The following is an 18554-nucleotide window of genomic DNA, read 5'->3' as shown; positions in this document are numbered from 1 at the left end:
AGAAGGAGGAGGAGGAGGAGGAGGAGGAGGAGGAGGAGGAGGAGGAGGAGGAGGAAGAAGGAGGAGGAGGAGGAGGAGGAGGAGGAGGAGGAGGAGGAGGAGGAGAAGAAGAAGAAGAAGAAGAAGAAGAAGAAGAAGAAGAAGAAGAAGAAGAAGAAGAAGAAGAAGAAGAAGAAGAAGGAGGAGAAGAAATGGGTTATGGAATTTGCCTCTGTATCTAAGGAAAGCCACTGAGGCTAGGCTTGTGCCGGGGCATCCCTGAATGGAGGCCCAGAGAGGCTATTGCATGAAGTTGTGAAGTTGAAGCCTGGATTGCCTTGGAGACCCCAAGATGTTAGAGATGCCAGAGTCATGGGATACCTGCTGAAGAGAGCTGATAACAGGGAGTGGAACCAGCCCAAGGGAAAGAAGTGTGTGTGTGTTGGGGAATATTATTGTAAGGTGTGTTACTTTTGTTTATGTTGCATTTGTTTAACTTTGTGAAGCTGTGTTACTGTGCCTGTCTAAAACATCTGATGGTCTAATAAAAAACTCAATGGCCAATAGCAAGGCAGGAAAAAGGATAGGTGGGGTTGGCAGGCAGAAAGAATATATAAAGGAGAAATCTGGGAGGAGAGAAGAAGCCAGAGAAGGAGAAGGACTCCAGGGGCCAGCCACACAGCAAGCCATGGAGTAAGAGTAAGATTTACAGAAGTAAGAGAACAGGAAAAGCCCAGAGGCAAAAGATAGATGGGATAATTTATAGTTAAGGAAAGCTGGCAAGAAACAAGCTAAGGCTGGGTATTTATAAGTAATAATAAGCCTCTGTGTGTGATTTATCTGGGAGCTGGTGGCGGGCCCCCAAAAGAACAAAAACAAACAACAGCATGTGTTGCAGTCAACAGTTCTGAGGAGTTGGAGATCTGAAGAGGGCTTTGACATCATACATGAAGATGCAGAGTTTGGAGTTTGCCCAGCTGGCTTTTGGTCTTGCTTTGGTCCAGTATTTCCTCACTGTGTTCCCTTCCCTACATTTTAGAATGTTAATGTATATCCTGTGCCATTATATGTTGGAAGTATGTGATCTGCTTTTTGATTTTGATTTTACAGGGGGATTATAGTTAAGACATTGCCATTAGTCTCAGAAGAGACTTTGGCTTTTGGACTTTGAAACAAGTTTGAGACTGTTATAGATATAGAGACTTTTGAAGTTGGACCGGATGTATTTTTGCATTATATGGTGACAAGCCTTTGGAGGTCCAGGAGTAGAATGTGGTGGTTTGAAAGAAAATGGCCCCCCAAAGGGAGAGGCACAAGCAGGAGGTGTGGCTTTGTTAGAGTAGGTGGGGCCTTGTTGAAGGAAATGTGTTACCTCAGAGGTGGACTTTGAGGCACAGTGTTGGAGTCCACTTCTTGTTGTCTTCTGATCAAGATGTAGCTAGCACCATGTCTTCCTGAATGCCTCCATGCTCCCCACCATGATGATAATGGGCTAACCCTCTGAACTGTAATCCACCACCACAATTAAATGTTTTCTTTATAAGAGTTGCTGTGGTCACGGTGTCTCTTCACAGCAATAGAAACCCTAACTAAGACAGTCTAGTTCAAAGCCTCTGGCACACCATCATGACTGACTCATGAAGCCATTCCTGTTCAGACCATCATGTTCTACTCCCTGGGCCTCATGGGTCTGTGGACATACCATAATGTGTTTAGTCTAACTTCAAAATTCCACATATGTCTTTTTTTTAAAAGATTTATTTATTTATTATGTATACAGTGTTCTGTCTGCATATATGCCTGCAGGCCAGAAGAGGGCACCAGATCTCATTACAGATGGTTGTGAGCCACCTGTGGTTGCTGGGAATTGAACTCAGGACCTCTGGAAGAGCTGCTGGTACTCTTAACCTCTGAGCTGTCTCTCCAGCCCTCATTATAAATCTTCATTAGAGTTACCACTAATAACCACACGGAGTATGTTCTAGTCTGTTTTGAGATTTCCTGTGCCAATGGAATTAATCTAAAACTTTTCACTTGAGCCTCAGACAGACTCTTCAGACAAGGGCAACCACATTCTTCACCAAAATATTACAAGAATGATCTCTAGGCAACATACTAAAATTCTTCTCCTCTGAAGCCTCTTGAGCCAGCCCCCACAGTTCAAGTAACTTGGCACCAGTCTTCCATGCCCATTAAGCAGTGCTTAAAAGATTCCACTACTTTCTTAACGCAAAGTGCCAACATCCTGTGAACAAAAGCATGGTCAAGCCTATCACAGCAATACCCAAGTCACTGGTACCAACTTCTTTCTTAGTTTGGGTTTTTAATGCTGTGAAGAGACACCATGACCACAGCAACTCTTACAAATAAAACATTTAGGCCGGGCAGTGGTGGCACATGCCTGTAATCCCAGCACTCGGGAGGCAGAGGCAGGTGGATCTCTGTGAATTCAAGGCCAGCCTGGTCTACAGAGCTAGTCCAGGACAGGCTCCAAAGCTACAGAGAAACCCTATCTCGAAAAACCAAAATTAATTAATTAATTAATTTAAAGAAAGGGCTGGAGAGATGGCTCAAAGGTTAAGAGCACTGACTGCTCTTCCAGAGGTCCTGAGTTCAATTCCCAGCAACCACATGGTGGCTCACAACCATCTGTAATAGGATCTAGTGCCCTCTTCTGGCCTGCAGGCATACATGCTGTATACATAATAAATAAGTAAATCTTTAAAAAAAAAAAAGAAAGAAAAGAAAAGAAAAAAGAAAGGAAGGAAGAAAGAAGCCAGTTGGTGGTGGCACACGCCTTTAATCCCAGCACTTAGGAGGCAGAAGGAGATGGATCTCTGTGGGTTTGAGGCCAGCCTGGTCTTCAGAGCTAATTTCAGGACAGCCAAGGCTACACAGAGAAATTCTGTCTTGAAAAACAGAAAGAGAGAGACAGACACAGAGAGAGAAAGACCTCCATAGGCTCATATATTTGAATGCTTGGAATTGTTAGGGAAGGCAGAGCCAGGTGGATCTCTGTGAGTTTGAGGCCAGACTGGTCTACAGAGCAAGTTCCAGGACAGGCACCAAAACAACACAGAGAAACCCTGTCTCAAAAAAAAAAAAAAAAAAAAGTGCACCCTCAGGAACTCGGTGCTCAAATAGACAGAGACCTGGGCCATATAGAAAATTCTGCTTCTTGTCTAGAAGCCCAGTTGAAGTCATTCTTCAAAACTGAAGAGGATTGGACCTCCTTTTTATGAGACAAGGAGGTCTCTATATAACACTGGGAGTAACTTGCTGCTTTTATGCCAATCAGTCAGGGATAATTAGAGAAAGCTTAGCCGTGGTCAGAAAGAACCTTCAAAAAGAAAAAAGACACTAAAAATCTAATAACTAACATCAACCTTTGTTCTCCAGGTCCCCTTGGTTAACTATTCTATTTATGACTATGGCTGAGCCATTAATCCTTTAGCTCCTAGCTCTCACTACTAGTGCTAAGGAGATGATATAACCCCTGCCCCTAGATGAGTCCACAATTTGACTCATGCCCATAGACCCAGTGGGGAACGTAGCAGGCCTCCAGAGCCTAACACAACTGACAGCATAATGGAAGTACTGTTCAGGCCATGGAACCCAGTGTATAGGCATCACCACCTGCCAAAACTAAAAGACCTAATCCATCAACGTCCATAGTTCTGGGAAAGTCTCTAAAATACTAACCCTGCTCTTTGACTTCTGTAGTTCTCCTCTGGCTAACTGAAGTGTGTCAACCCAGGATGTGGTTTTTATGCTTAACAGCTCAACCTGAGAAAGGCTCAGGACTGCACTGAGATTTCAGAGTGTCCTAGATGACTGGCTAATATAAATGGACTTTCTCTACATCCCAGCAGTCAGCTCTGTCCCACCAGCTGGCTCCCAAATAATCACACAGAGACTTAATATTAAATATAAATGCTCAGTCAATAGCTTAGGCTTGTTACTAACTAACTCTTACTTAAATTAACCCATATTTCTTATCTACACTCTGCCATGGGGCTGTACCTTTTTTCAGCATGGCATGTTCATCTTGCTTCTCTCTGTGTCTTCTGGCAACTCCCTTGACTCCACCCTTCTTTCTCCCAGCATCCTCTCAGTTTGGCTCTCCTGCCTAACCTCTTTTTGCCTACCAATATGCTAGTCAGCTTGGCACCTTGGCAAAGACACATCTTCACAGAGAACAAAAAGATTATTCCAAGCTGGGCAGTGGCAGTGCACGCCTTTAATCCCATTACTCAGGAGACAGAGGCAGGTGGATCTCTGTGAGTTCAAGGCCAGCCTGGTCTACAAAGTGAGTTCCAGGACAGCCTGTTACACAAAGAAACTCTGTCTTTAAAAAAAAAAGAAAGAAAAAGGATTATTCCATAATAGGCTAATAAAGCCTTTCCATTCTTTAAACCCATGTCTGAGTAGTCTTCTCTGGTGGATACCTCACAATAGCTCCAGAGCCATGCCTGTCTGCCTGCTACCATGCTCTCCACCACAATGGTCATGGTTACTTTTCTATTGCTTCAATAAGACACCATGACCAAAGCAACTTGGGGCGGAATTGAAAGAAATCATTGGTTTATTGGTTCATCATTGAAAGAAATCAAGACAGGAACTCAACCAGGCCAGGAACCTGGAGCCAGGACAGGAACTCAAGCAGGGAAGGAACCTGAGGCAGGAGCTGGTGCAGAGGCCGTGGAGGAGTGCCACTTACTGACTTGCTCCCATGGCTTGCTCATCCTGCTGGCTTATAGAGCCCAGGACCACCAGCCCAGGGATGGCACCATCCATAGTGGACTGGCCCTTCCCCCTTGATCACTAATTAAGAAAATGTGCTGCAGGATTGCCTACAATCCAATCTTATGGAAACACTTTCTTAATTGAGTCTCCCTCCTTTCAGATGACTTTAACTTATGTCAAATTGACATGAAACTAACCAACTCAGCCGGGCGGTGGTGGTGCACGCTGGGTGTAATCCCAGCACTCGGGAGGCAGAGGCAGGTGGATCTCTGTGAGTTCGAGGCCAGCCTGGGCTACAGAGCTAGTCCAGGACAGGCTCCAAAGCTACAGAGAAACCCTGTCTCGAAAAACCAAAAAAAAAAAAAACAAAACAAAAAACAAAAAACAAAAAGCAAAAAAAAAACTAACCAACTCACAATATATGACCTTGGAGGAAGTATGTCATTGGGAATGGCTTTGAGGTTTCAAAAGCCCATGCCAAGCCCAGTGTGTCTCTTTCTGCTTGTGGATCAGGATGTTGCTCACAGCTACTGTGGCAGTGCTGTCCTGCTGCCATGCTCCCTGCCATGATGATAATAGACTAAGTCTCTGAAACCGTAAGCAAGGCCCCAGTTAAACACTTCCCTTTGTAAGAGTTGCTTTGGTCATGGTGTCTCTTCCCAGCAACAACACACTGACTAAGACAAATGGCTTTCATTCTAAAGCTGATCACTTCCCACTGTCTGCCTGCTTCCAGTGTTCCTCCCTGGTCAAAAGAACTCTGTCTGGACCTCTCTCCTCATACTCCTCTTCCTTCCAGCTTATTGATCTGGGCCTTAGAGCCCTCTCTCACTCAGCTACATTGGACTTACTGGCTCAGGGAGTAATTAGGCATTTAATTATTTGGTTTTTCTCACAGGCAAGCTGAACATTCTCCTTTCAAGGCCAGTTGGCCAATTCCAAGAGCAAGCATCACCACAGTGTGGTGGTATTGTGTTCCCCAAAATATTGTGCACCCTAATAAACTTATCTGGGGTCAAAGAACAGAACAGCCACTAGATACAGAGACTAGAAAATGGTGGCACTCACAACTTTAATCCTAGCTTTCCAGAGGTAGAAATCCCTCTGGATCTCTGTGAGTTCAAGGCTCACTGGAAACAGCCAGGCATGGAGACACACGCCTTTAATCCCAGAATGTGAGCCTTTAATCCCAGGGAGTGATGGCAGAAAGATATATAAGGTGTGAAGACCAGAAACTAGAAGCTTTTGGCTGGTTAAGCTTTTAGGCTTCTAGCAGCACAGTTCAGCTGAGAGGCATCCAGTCTGAGGAAACAGGATCAGCTGAGGAATTGTCAAGGTGAGGTAGCTGTGGCTTGTTCTGCTTCTCTGATCTTCCAGTGTTCACCCCAATACCTGGCTCCAGGTTTGTTTTATTAATAAGACCATTTAAGATTCCTACTACATCTGTTCGTAGTATGAATTCACAAAGAAGTCACTTGCCTGTGGTCTTTCGGACCCCAGCTCAGACCTGAGCTACCCTCAGCCCGTCGTGGTGGTGCACACCAGTAGGATTTACTGAAGGAGGCAGAGGCAGGAGGATCCTGAGTTCGAGGCCAGCCTAGGAGGCTTGCTAAGGAGAAGTTTCGGCCCAGGACCTGGCCACAAACAGTGGCAGTAGAACCATGGAAGCAGCAGCTGCTGCTTCAAGTTGCCGGCTCTTTCTCATTGTGTTGGTGACTGCAGTGATGCTATTACCTGGGACAAAGGGTTTACCGCTGCTCGTTCAGAGAAGAATTGCCAGGACCATCGTGTTACAAGAAAGCATTGGCAAAGGTCAGTTTGGAAAGTTTGGCATGACAAATGGTGGGGAGAAATTGCTGTGAAGATGTTCTCTTCTAGGGAAGAACATTCATGGTTCCAAGAGACAGACATCTATCAGACTGTGATTGCTCTAAACACAGAGGAGGCACAAAAAAAAATCTGCAAGGAACCATGACCACGCCTAACAGTGACTTTGAAATCTTCAAAAGGGTGACAGGAGCCCACAATGATGGTTCCACATGTACTATGGTAAAGCCATTAAGCTGATTAACACCACGGAAAGATCAGCTTTTAACTACAAACTGCTCAGGACAATTTCAAGATGGCTAGCTGAGATGATCCAGATTACAGACAATTCAAGCAAGGACTTGAGACAAGTCCTACATTTTCCTATTATGCAGAGACTGGACAACAAATGATACAGGACTTGACAATTAACCCAAAATTTTCCTTTTCCCCTAAAGATTTCTTCACTCTCAGAAAGCAGGAAATAATTTTAAGAAAATGATGCCCACATTCCCAAGAGGTAGGGTGGGTTATTTAATGAGTTATGGATATTGTCATTGTTTATGATGGTTGGTTACAAGTTGTTAATTGTTAATGGTCAGGAAAAAAGCTGAACATGGAGATTAGATTCAGAGATTTTGTTTTTTTAAAAAAAAGGAAAAAGAAAAAGAGAATATAGATATGAGGTAGATTATTGACTCTACTCTGAGAAAAAAGATAAAGAAATAATAGGATAAATGGGTAGATCACTGAATCTACTCTAAAAAGAAAAAGGGGAAGATATAAAAATGACAAAAAGGAAGATTACTGAATCTATTATGAAAAGAAAAAAGAAAGAATATGGATATAAGATAAAAAGGTCAATTTTTTAATCTACTTTTAAAAAGGAACTACTTGTTTTAAATAGGATAAATAATGAAATTTTTTTGTCTGAATTTATCAAATGTTACTGAACTGGACATTGTTAATATATATAATGGAGTTTTCTTGTCTGAATCTGTCTAATGTTAATGGACTAGACATAGTTAATGTAATTCTTGATGGTATATATTGTATATATTTATTGGATAGTTTTTCTTGTATTAGTTATAAGCTTTTTTTAACTTTAGACAAAAAAGGGGAAATGTTTTATTAATAAGACCATTTAAGATTCCTACTACAGGGCTGGAGAGATGGCTAGGAGGTTAAGAGCACTGACTGTTCTTCCCGAGGTCCTGAGTTCAATTCCCATCAACCACATGGTGGCTCCCAACTATCTGTAATGAGATATCTGGTGCCCTCTTCTGGCCTGCAGGCATACATGCAGACAGAACACTGTATACATAATAAATAAAACTTAAAAAAAAAAAAAAAAGATTCCTACTACATCACAGATCATGCAGCCTGGGGTCAATGGATAAGGTTTGATTAGGGTGAGGGATGTTTAGAAAATTTGTTTTGTTATTGTTGTTAGCGATGAATGTGGGACTTTTGAATGTGGGTTTTAACAAGTTTATAGATGAAGAACATGACAATAAACACTTGGGCCTTTGGGGTTTCAAATCAAAGAAGGCCAAACTGCAACATTTTTTTAATCCTCTTGTATCCAGGCTCATCTAACATTAGCAGCCTCTACCACGAAGCTTAAGTGTAGCCCCAGTGGGATCAAAGTCAGGTACCTGAAGTTTTGTTAGAGAGAAATCAGTCCCACGTCTGTCCTGATCCCAAGATTGGGTTCCTGGGTTAGTCTCTGAAAAAGATTGACGATGGCATAGCTAAGGCTTCCAGGGACTAGAAGGGTCTGAGGATCACAGGGAACCTGACCTTTCAGAGCAGACTGGCCCAGATTGAGATCGTGTCTTCTGTCTCTTGCACAGTCACTAAATCCTTCAAAGCATCACTAAGAGATGGAAAGAAACAGAAAAATATCAAATATTAAAAATACCAAAATTTTTTCTTCCTTTTTTTGTGGAATGTGGCACAAAAGTGGGAAGAGATTATCTCACCTCATGTTAGATTTTTTTTTCTTGTCTTTTTGTTTTGTTTTTTGTTTTGACATAGAGTCTCTCTATGTAGCCTTGGCTGTCCTGGAACTCATTATGTAGATCAGGCTGGCCTTGAACTCATGAATATCCACGAGCCTCTGCCTCTGGGGTGCTGGGATAAAGGTATGTGCCACCACCGCCCGCTTTCAGATCATTTTAAAGGTCTGTGTTCAGAGGGATGCTGGTTAGAAACAAATCAGAACACACATGAGGAGCTATTGAGCAGATTCATCAGGTTCTTTTCCTGTATAGACTCTTTGAGGAACTGGAGTTACAGGCAATTATGAGCTATCATGTGGGTGCTGGGAATTGAACTGTGGTCCTTTAGAAGAACAGCCAGTGCTCTTAACTGTTGAGCTCTCTTTCCAGCCTCAGGTTCTTTTCAAATTAGTAAGTGATGAACCTAGAACTTAGGTTCGGACATCACATGGCGACAACTCTTAAGCATTTATCATCTCAACTTACTCTTCTGAGTTCTCCTGACTGTGTTTACTCCTAATAACAACCACTTTGCCTGCAGTTCACTCAAGTGGAGGACACTCAACATCCTTAAGACCCAAAGTTGAATCTCTATCCCCCATGTTCCCCATTGCCGCTTTTACACAAAAATTCATTCTCAGGGGTTGGGAATGTGGCTCAGTCATTAAAGTCCCTGGAGCAGAAGCATGAGCATTTAAATTAGGTTCCCAAGCACCCACATAAAAGCCAAGTGTAGCCGGGCGCTGGTGGCACACACCTTTAATCCCAGCACTTGGGAGGCAGAGGTAGGCGGATCTTTGTGAGTTCGAGGCCAGCCTGGTCTACCAAGTGAGTTCCAGGAAAGACACAAAGCTACACAGAGAAACCCTGTCGGGGGGGGGGGGGGGGGGGAAGCCAGGTGTAATGGCACATGCCTGTAAACCTAGCACTAGGGGCTGGAGCAGAAACAGGCAGATCTCCAGAGTTCATTGGTCCATCAGTGTAGCCAATTGATAAGCTCTAGGTTCAGTAAGAGACCCTGTCTCAAAAAAAAAAAAAAAAAAAAAATCAAACAATAACAAAACCTGTAGATGGAAGTTTCTCTGTGTCCCACCTCTTTCCGCAGCTGCTTGGTCCCAAGTAAATGCACAGAGGCTTATATTAATTACAAACTGTATGGCCTATGGCTCAGCATTCTTGCTAGCTAGCTCTTTCATCTTAAATTAACCCATTTCTATTAATCTATGTGTTGCCATGTAGCTGTGGCATTACCAGTCTGCTGGCATCTTGTTGTTCCCTGGGTGGCTAGCATCTCCTCTGACCCCATTTTCTCTATATATCCTTCTTGGATTTCCTACCTGGCTCCATTCTTCCCTGCCATAGGCCAATGCAGCTTTATTTGTTAACCAATAGGAACAACACATATTCAAAGCATACAGAAAGATATCCCACAGCAAAAACCCAAGATAGTCAGTGATAGAAGAAGGCACACCTGATGTTGAACTCTGGCCGCCATATACATACACAAATACACACATGTACGTGCACACACTCTGATAGCTAACAAGGTTTTAAGTCAGTTACAATGCTTTAAGTTAATTACTATGCTTAAGAGACCTCTGAAATAAAAATGCCTCTAGCCTGTGAAAGCTGTACCCTATCAGTAAGCTTGCCCAAGAACAGATGACTTCCTAGGGTTCTGCTCTTGTAATTGTTTAGTCTTGTAAAATTTTAACAAAACTGCTGTTCATGCAAGGTAACTGTCATAATGCTAACTGCTGGTTCTGCTTCTGTAAACAGCTTGCTTGCTTACTTGCTTGCTTGCTTGCTTGCTTGCTTGCTTGCTTAAGATAGCCAAGGCATCTGAAGGCCTCTGCTGCAGGTTAAGACCCTGCTTACATGTAGACAGGATATGTGTTAACACAAACTCAGAATGTAACCTTCTGGTTTTTTAATTTATAAACCACTGACTAATGACTAATGTGACTCAGGACTACACCTTGAGAACCTGAATCTCAGGTGGAAAGCTGGTACCAGTATCTGAATAAAACCTCTTCTTTGTTAAAAATTCATTTGTGGACTGTTACTCGAACCCACAAGAGTCTGTTAAAGGATCTCAGGAATTTATTAAGATATAAAATGGGGGTAATACACTCACAGATACAAAATGGAACCAACACCGCCACTTATCCATCTGTTGTCCTCCATTCTGCACAAGGGTGATGGGAACCAACTGCAAGCTGTTCTACACCACCTGACCTAGTCCTCACTGATAGAGATTCACAATATGCCCCCATGGTTGTGCATGCCTGGCGGACTTCCACCGTCAAAATAGCCATTTCCGGGTCAAAACGTCTGGCGTGACCAGGACCCCGTAGCTTTGTGTGGTTGTGTAAAGCGCACAGCGCAACAATGTGATCTATACACATGTGTGGAATAGCCACATGAGCCTGTGTGCGCAGGCATGGCCCAGCCTTTATAAGCCAGCGCCATATTCCCCAGCTCCACTCTTTCATTTACATGTGTATCCCGCAGGCCTGTCATGTCTGTCTTTCTTTTTTATCTAAATAAAACTCTTGTTAGTGGATTCTGTCATGTTTCATGACATTTCCTCGTAGGGTAAGAGCACCCCCACATACCTAACACTACCCAAGAGAAAGCAAATGTGTCCCCTCCTCAGTTTTAACTGGTCACATACCCAGAAAGTGCCATGCCCCTTGGGCCAGATAGCCCAAAGGTCATTGGTTGAATGAAATGAATTCCTACAACACTGGTCAGACCAGTGAATCTCTGAACAACCTGAGACCCAGTCTCAGGAGATCGGCTGGAGGGTGATCTTTGTTTGATGTCCCCATGCCACGAGGTGCTACAGGGGCAGTCAGCTGACCAGTGTCCCACTTAGTGGCACTTTGGAGAGGGAGGAAGAAAGTGTTCTGGTTAATTCTTTTCTTTTTTTTAATCAATTTGACACAAGCTAGGATTATCTGGAAAATGGAAACTCAGTTGAGAAAATCCCTCCAACAAGATGGCCTGGAGGTAAGTCTATAGGACATTTTCGTGATTGATGTGGGAGGACCCAATCCAGAGGGGGTTGGTGCCAACACCCCCCACACTTACATGGTTCTGAGTTGTATCAGAAAGCAGATTGAACAAGTCAGTAAGCAGTGGTCTTACAGGGCTTCTAGGCACAAGGAGGCTTAATTATAGAAACTCAACTCAAAGTACTTGTCATGGGTGGGGCAGTGGTGGCACAAGCCTTTAATCTCAGCACTTGAAAGGCAGAGGCATGTGGATCTCTGCGAGTTCCAGGACAGCCAGGGCTACACAGAGAAACCTTGCCTCAAAAACAAACAAACAAACAAAACCAGAAAGAACACATCACTTCTTCCAGAAAGATGGATTCTAATGATAGGCTACTCGGATTATCTTAAGGGCCGAGGGATGGAGCCGGTGTGGTTTCAGTTCAGTTATACGGGTAGTATAGAAACCACTGGGCCACCTCTGGTCCTGCTTGAGGGAGCCTGGGGTGGCCCGGCCCTTCAAATAACCAGATAAACAGGATATTAATCACCCGCATTCCCATTTCCAGCCTTCTGGGTGGAAAAACAGGTTCTGTATCTTTTCCCCTGAAAAGACAACCCTGCAGTTTTAACATTCTTGGAGTATGAGGACCCTTTGTGCTCCCAACAGAGGGAGCTTGTGTAAATGGATAAAGCAAATTCCAGAAGCCCTAGGTCACTGCCTTGCCAGGAGTGAGCCACCTCCCTATTAGTTGTTGGCTAGGGAGCTTCCTGATGTTCCCCCAAACCATACAGATCACTGCCACTGTTATTGGTTGCCCACCAGAACAGGACAGTAGTAAAACCTTGTTTCTTAAGAGGCTACATACCTTGACTGTAAGAAATAAAGAAGCTGGGCATGATGGCACGCAATTTTAGTCCCAGCACTTGGGAAGCAGAGGCAGGTGGATTTCTAAGTTCAAGACCAGGACAGCCATAGCTACACAGAGAAACCCTGGCTCCAAAAAAAAAAAAAAAAAAAAAAAAAAACCAAAAAAACAAAAACAAAAAAGAAATCAAGTTGGAACTGGGCTGGGAGCTTCCTCCCAGGAGGAAGGTACCAATGAGGCTAGGCCTCATGGTACTGAAAAGTTCTGTGCAGACTTCAGAGACGGAATTGTCATCAATACTCTTACAAGACATAGTTCCTATGTAAAACAAAACCAACCAGCCAGGGAAGATGAACCCTCCATGATAGCAAGTCTGTTATGAGGATAGCCAAGTGCTTTCTAATTGGATTTGATTTCTACTCCACAGAAAAGAACTTATGTCTAGTCCTGAAAACCCCCTCAAAAGCCTGTGACTGGGGAGATCATAGACCCTGGAGAGAAAACCACTGTTTTTGTCTTGCTAAATTAAGATGATGATGCTGGGTGGTGGTGGTGCACACCTTTAGTCCTAGCACTCAGGAGGAGGAGGAGGAAGAGGCAGGCAGATCTCCAAATTCAAGGCCAGCCTTGTCTACAAAGTGAGTTCCAGGAAAGCCAGAACCACACAGAGAAACCCTGTCTAAAAAAAAGAAAAGAGGGGTTGGGGATTTAGCTCAGTGGTAGAGCACTTGCCTATAGGCAAGCGCAAAGCCCTGGGTTCGATCCTCAGCTCCAAAAAAGAAAAGAAAGAAAAGAGCATGGAGATGATGCTGTTGTGAGACAAAACTTTCCCTGGGGAGGCGTAGCACACACATCTGCTCACCCACAGGAGCCCACACATACCAAAGGACTGTTGTGGGGGTTTTGCTCCTTTTTTTTTTTTAAAGGTTTATTTATTTATTATGTATACAGCATGTATGACTGCAGGCCAGAAGAGGGCACAAGATCTCATTACAGATGGTTGTGAGCCACCATGTGGTTGCTGGGAATTGAACTCAGGACCTCTGGAAGAGCAGTCAGTGCTCTTAACCTCTGAGCCATCTCTCCAGCCCAGTTTTGCTCTTTTTGAGGGGCCCGCCATCCAGCTCCCAAATAAACCACACGTGGAGGCTTATTATTACTTATGAATGCCTTAGCTTGGCTTAGATTCTAGCAGCTTTCAGTATCTTAAATTATCTCATCAACCTTTTGCCTCTAGGCTTTTCCTATTCTCATAAATTCTGTGAATCTTACTCTTACTCCATGGCTTGCTGTGTAGTTGGGTGGCTGGCCCCTGGAGCCTCCTTCTCTACCTTCTAATTCTTAAATCAAATCCCCCAGTTTTCTCCTATATGTTCTCTCTGCTTGCCAGCCCCACCTACCTACCCTTTCTCCTGCCTTGCTATTGGCCAGTTCTTTATTAAATCATCAGGTGTTTTACACAGGCACAGCAACACAGCTTCACAGACTGAATGCAATATAAACAAAACACCTTAAAATATTCTACTACAAAGTTACAAAGTACAGATACCACCAAAGTTTAACTTGGTGAACCAATGAGTTTGATTGGGACTATTTACAGAAATCTCCACATTTAAGAGGAGGAGGAGCATGGTGGGGCCCAACTGTAATCCCAGCACTTGGGAGGTTGAGGATGACAGATCTCTGAGTTCAAGACCAGCCTGGTCTACAGAGTGAGATCCAGAACACCAGGGTTACACAGGGAAACCCTGTCTGGAGGGGGAAAAAAAGAAGAGAAAAGAAGAAAGAAAGAAAAAGAAAAAGAGAGAGAGAGATGGGGGAGGAAGGGAGGAAAAGTCGATAGAGCAAGTATGGGCTGTGGTGGCCCTTGACTTTAGACTCAGGCACTCAGGAGGCAGGAACAGGCAGATTTCTGGGAATTCTAGTCTACACGGTGAGACTCTGTACCGAAAGAAAAAAGATAAAAGATAGAAAGAAAGAAATTATGGTCAAAGATGAGATTGAATAAATTATTAAACTTTATATTTTTCTTTTACTATATGACAGGAATAATCAAAATGATCTACCCTATACTTTTTTGAGACAGGGTCATTATACTTTCTTCTTTTTTATCATCCTCTTTCTGCTAAGCCATCTCACCAGACATCCCCCCCTACACCACACACACAAGGTTCCTCTACATAACAGTTCTGGGAGACCTGGAACTCACTCTGTAGCCCAGGCTGGCCTTGAACTCACAGAGATCTGCCTGCCTCTGCCTCCTGAATGCTGGAAATTAAAGGCGTGCGCCACCACCGCCCGACCCCTTATTTCTTTAGCTATGGCCTCTGTCCTACTTTCTCATTTCTCTTTTCCTGAACCTGTATTTACAACCATGTTTTTTAAGTTGTAACTCAAAAGCTGAGTCACTAATGTCATTAGCCTTTACATTTATAAAAATTTTATTTATGTATGCCTGTATGTATGTATTTGTTTATTTATTGTGTTTGTGTGCTTATTGTGGCGGTCAGAAGGCAATTTGCCGGAGTCGGTTCTCTTCTTCAATTCAGTGGTTTCTCGGACAGTGACCTGAACTCGGCTAGTCCGACTTGGTAGTGAGCGCCTGAAGGGACTGTCATCTCCTTGCCCCGCCCCCATCCCCTGCTTTTATTTTCTTTATTTTTTATTGGTTCGGTAGGGTTTGTAAACAAGGCTGGCTTTGAACTTTTGAACCTCGTGCTCCCATCCCCAACTGTTGAAATTACAGGCCTGTGCCCTCAACTCCTGATTTGCTCACTCAAGGACCCAAATATGCCCAGTGTGGTGACACATACGCCTTTAATCCCAGCACTCTTGCGGCAGAGGCAGGAGGATCTCTGTGCGTGTGAGGTCAGCCTGGTCTGCATAGTCAGTTCCCGGACAGCCAGGGCAACATAGTGAAGACCCTGTCTCAAAATAAATTTAAAAAAATTGCAGGCAGCTGGAGGTTAGTTCAAAGACAGCCTAGGACTGAAACCTCTTGCCCCGCCCTGTCCACCTCCCCTGCTTCGGACAGGGCTGCCCCCCATCAGCTGGGCTGCGCTGCTGCGCATGCTCGGCCGCAAAGGCCTCCGGGAGAGGGGCGGGGCCGGCGGGGCTGTTTGCCCTGCAAACTGGTGAGGAGCTTCCCGCCGCTGGGCGTGAGGCCAGTTACTCAGCTTCGTGGAGCGCCTCAGGCCGGCTTGTCCAGAGAAAGGCGGCTTTTCTCCGGTCCCGAGGAGGGGGATGCGACAGGTAGGAAGCCCACAATGTTGGGGGAAGTTGTGACCCCGGCTTCCAGGGTTCCTGGTACTCTGGTCCCTGGGCGGTGACTGAGCTTGGTGCCTTTGGTCTCTTTTCTGCTTCTTTATAACTGTCTTCCGGTAACACCTGTGGCTCTTTCAGTGTTTTTTACCAATTTAAAACAAAAAATTGGGCGTGGTGGTGCTTGCTTTTAATCCTAGCGCTCTAGAGGCAGGGGAATCTCTGTGAGTTCGAGGCCAGCCAGTGCCACATAATGAGATCTGGTTTCAAAAAACAAAAGCATTGGGCTGGAGAGATGGCTCAGCGGCTAAGAGCCCTGGCTGTGCCCTGCGTGGGTGTCGCTCGTCTTTTAATCCCAGCCCTCGGGGAGGCAGGGTTAGGCGGATCTCTGAGTTCGAGGCCAGCCTCATCTACAAAGCGAGTTCAAAGATTAAAAAAAAAAAAAAAAAAAAGTACTGTCTGCTCTTTCGGAAGACCCGGGTTCAATACCTAGCACCCACATGGACACTCCCAATTATCTGTAACCCTAGTTCCAGGACATCTGACACTCTCAGACATACATGCAGGCAGGTAAAACACCAATAAACTTAAAATAAAAATAAATTACATATTCAAAAACAACACGAATTTGCCCTCGCTCCTGAGGCTGAGGCATAGAGTTCGAAGCCAGGTTGGATTATGTAGCCCCAAACAACAAGAACAAGGTTCGGATTGAATGCTGGTGGTGAAGGTGCAGTGTTTTTAATGTAGAGGTTTGAGGGTAACTTGGTGTAGTGTTTCCTAATGAGAATTTTATTAGCTTTATTGGAGTACAGTATCAGCATCCTTTTCTCTTGTTCTGTTTTACTTGCTTTGTTTGCTTGTTTAATCCCCTCCTTTTTTTTTTGAGACAGTCTCACTGCATAACTCTGCTGCTCTAGAACTGCTTTCCTGTTTCCTGGTGGAGCAAGTTTATAATTGGAGCCCTCGGGCCGTGCACAGGTCTAGGCCTATCTCCCTTGTGCTTACCTTGTGAGGGTTTGGAATGAACCCAGGGCTTTGTGCATGCTAGGCAAGCAGTCTGCCAAGTAGCTACATCCCCAGCCCTGGTAACAAGAACTTTTTACACTTTGCCCTTGTTGCCCTTGCTGCAGTAATTTTATCTGTAGATATGTGAATGAAATTTGCAAATCAGTGCTAGTTGTGGTTGTGTATACTTTTAATCCCAGCAGGGAGGCAGAGGCAGTTGGATCTCTTGAGTTTTTGAGGCTAGCCTGGTCTACAGAGCTAGTTCTAGGACACCCAGAACTACACAGAGAAACCCTTTGTCAAAAAAAAAAACAAAAAACAAAAACAAAAACAAAAAGAAATTTGAAATCCAAGATTAAAAAAAGATTGGTATAAACTTGTAATCACTCCAGTCAATACAAGGAATTTTAACTATATTAACCCAGGTATCAGGAATGGCTATTTTTTGTGTTACTATTACACAAGTTAATCCTTTGGAGGTACCTAATTATTTAATACTTAATATATAATACAGTTAAGTATATCTCATAATTTTATTAGTTTTGTTTTCAAGCGGAATCATGTCATATAGCTCAGTCTAGTCTCCAACTAGGAAATCCTCCAGTCTCAGCCTCTTGAGTGCTGGAATTATAGGCATGAACCACCACACTTAAAAGTTTTATTACCTTTTTTCTTACTAATGTGTGACAAGACTGTTTTTTCCTATATTTTACACATATTCATCCCAGATAAACATCCCACAACAGACCGAAGTATGAAGGCCACCAAAGTCCACTTTGGTGGACCAGTGAGTTGTATTGGGATCACTTACAGGAATATGGGTGAGGGGTTACTTCCAGGAACAGAAAAGACAGCAGCATCACCAAAGCTCATTCCACCGTGGGTGACGCTCACAGAAGCTGGGAACCTGGAGCGCACTGCACAGCCTGCAGGCAGCTCAGCACGTGGGGCAGTGTCCTTTCCAAATGATTCAGATGTTCAAAACTTTTGTGCGGCTGGTCTGACCTCAGTCCTATTTGCTGCTCGGTTTGTCTGAGAGTGACTCTCAGTCCCCTTTGTCGTTCACTCTGGGACTCAGGGGCCTAGTGTATCTGGTCAGTTTGGGGGACTTCCTGAAGCTATTTTTAGTTATTTACCTTCTGGTTTAGGGAGCTTCCCTGCTGGAGGAAATGTTTCAGCCTTGCAGAAACTGATATCCAACACATGCCCAGTTCTTGTTTCACTTTTAATTTTGATAAAGTCTCCTCATAGTGGCTTCCAGCTCTTGTGTCTGCCCAGGTAGCTTTTAGCTTTTATGTTCTTCCTGTGTCCACACCCAGCTAGCATGTACCGTCATATCCAGCTGCCCTAGGTTCTATATACTGTAGAGTTACCTTGCAGGTTTACAAATCTCTACTGGGATTTTGGTCCACAGCTTCGCTTAGGGAAAGTTGAGTTAATTATTGAGTCTTTCAGTAAGCCTGTTATGTCTTTCCATTGATTTAGAGCTTCCTTAATTTCCCTTAGCAGTGTTTTGACTTTGGTTCAGAAGACTTGGCAATCCTTCATTAGATTTATTTCTATATTTGGTGTTTGCACCCTCCCCCAATGGTGGGATCAAACACAGTGCTCTACCACTGAAGTATATCTATAGCATCCTATATTTGATGAATATAATGTCATAGAAAATAGTTATATTTGCCTTTTATATTCCTAGTGCAAAGAAATAAAATTAGGTTTTGTTTGTTTGTTTTGGTTTTGGTTTGTTGGTTTGGTTTTGGTTTTTTTTTTTTTGGTTTTGTTTTTTGTTTTTTGTTTTTTTTGTTTTTTTGGGGTTTTTTTGGTTTTTTTTTTTGTTGTTGTTTTTTCGAGACAGGGTTTCTCTGTAGCTTTGGAGACTGGCC

The 18554-nt window shown here is 43.8% G+C and overlaps 1 protein-coding gene across 2 annotated transcripts in view; it reads left to right on the top strand.

Annotated features, from left to right (window-relative positions):
* The window catches only part of Zmym1 (zinc finger MYM-type containing 1), a 48310-nt gene that overhangs the window by 15561 nt on the left and 14195 nt on the right, over nucleotides 1-18554 (top strand). The window contains exon 1 of one of the 2 annotated variants that reach the window (XM_036177675.1): nucleotides 15533-15654. The exons of the other annotated variant lie outside the window; for it this stretch is intronic. The gene's annotated coding sequence lies outside the window, so the exon portion shown is untranslated. Of the gene's footprint in view, nucleotides 1-15532; nucleotides 15655-18554 lie in introns of those variants that run through there. 2 annotated transcript variants of the gene reach the window in all.

This window comes from Onychomys torridus, chromosome 2 (assembly GCF_903995425.1).
Source record: "Onychomys torridus chromosome 2, mOncTor1.1, whole genome shotgun sequence".
In the NCBI taxonomy this organism is placed as follows: Eukaryota; Metazoa; Chordata; class Mammalia; order Rodentia; family Cricetidae; genus Onychomys; species Onychomys torridus.
The sequence above is the reverse complement of the archived record's forward strand: the minus strand, read 5'-3'. Positions and strand labels throughout refer to the sequence as shown.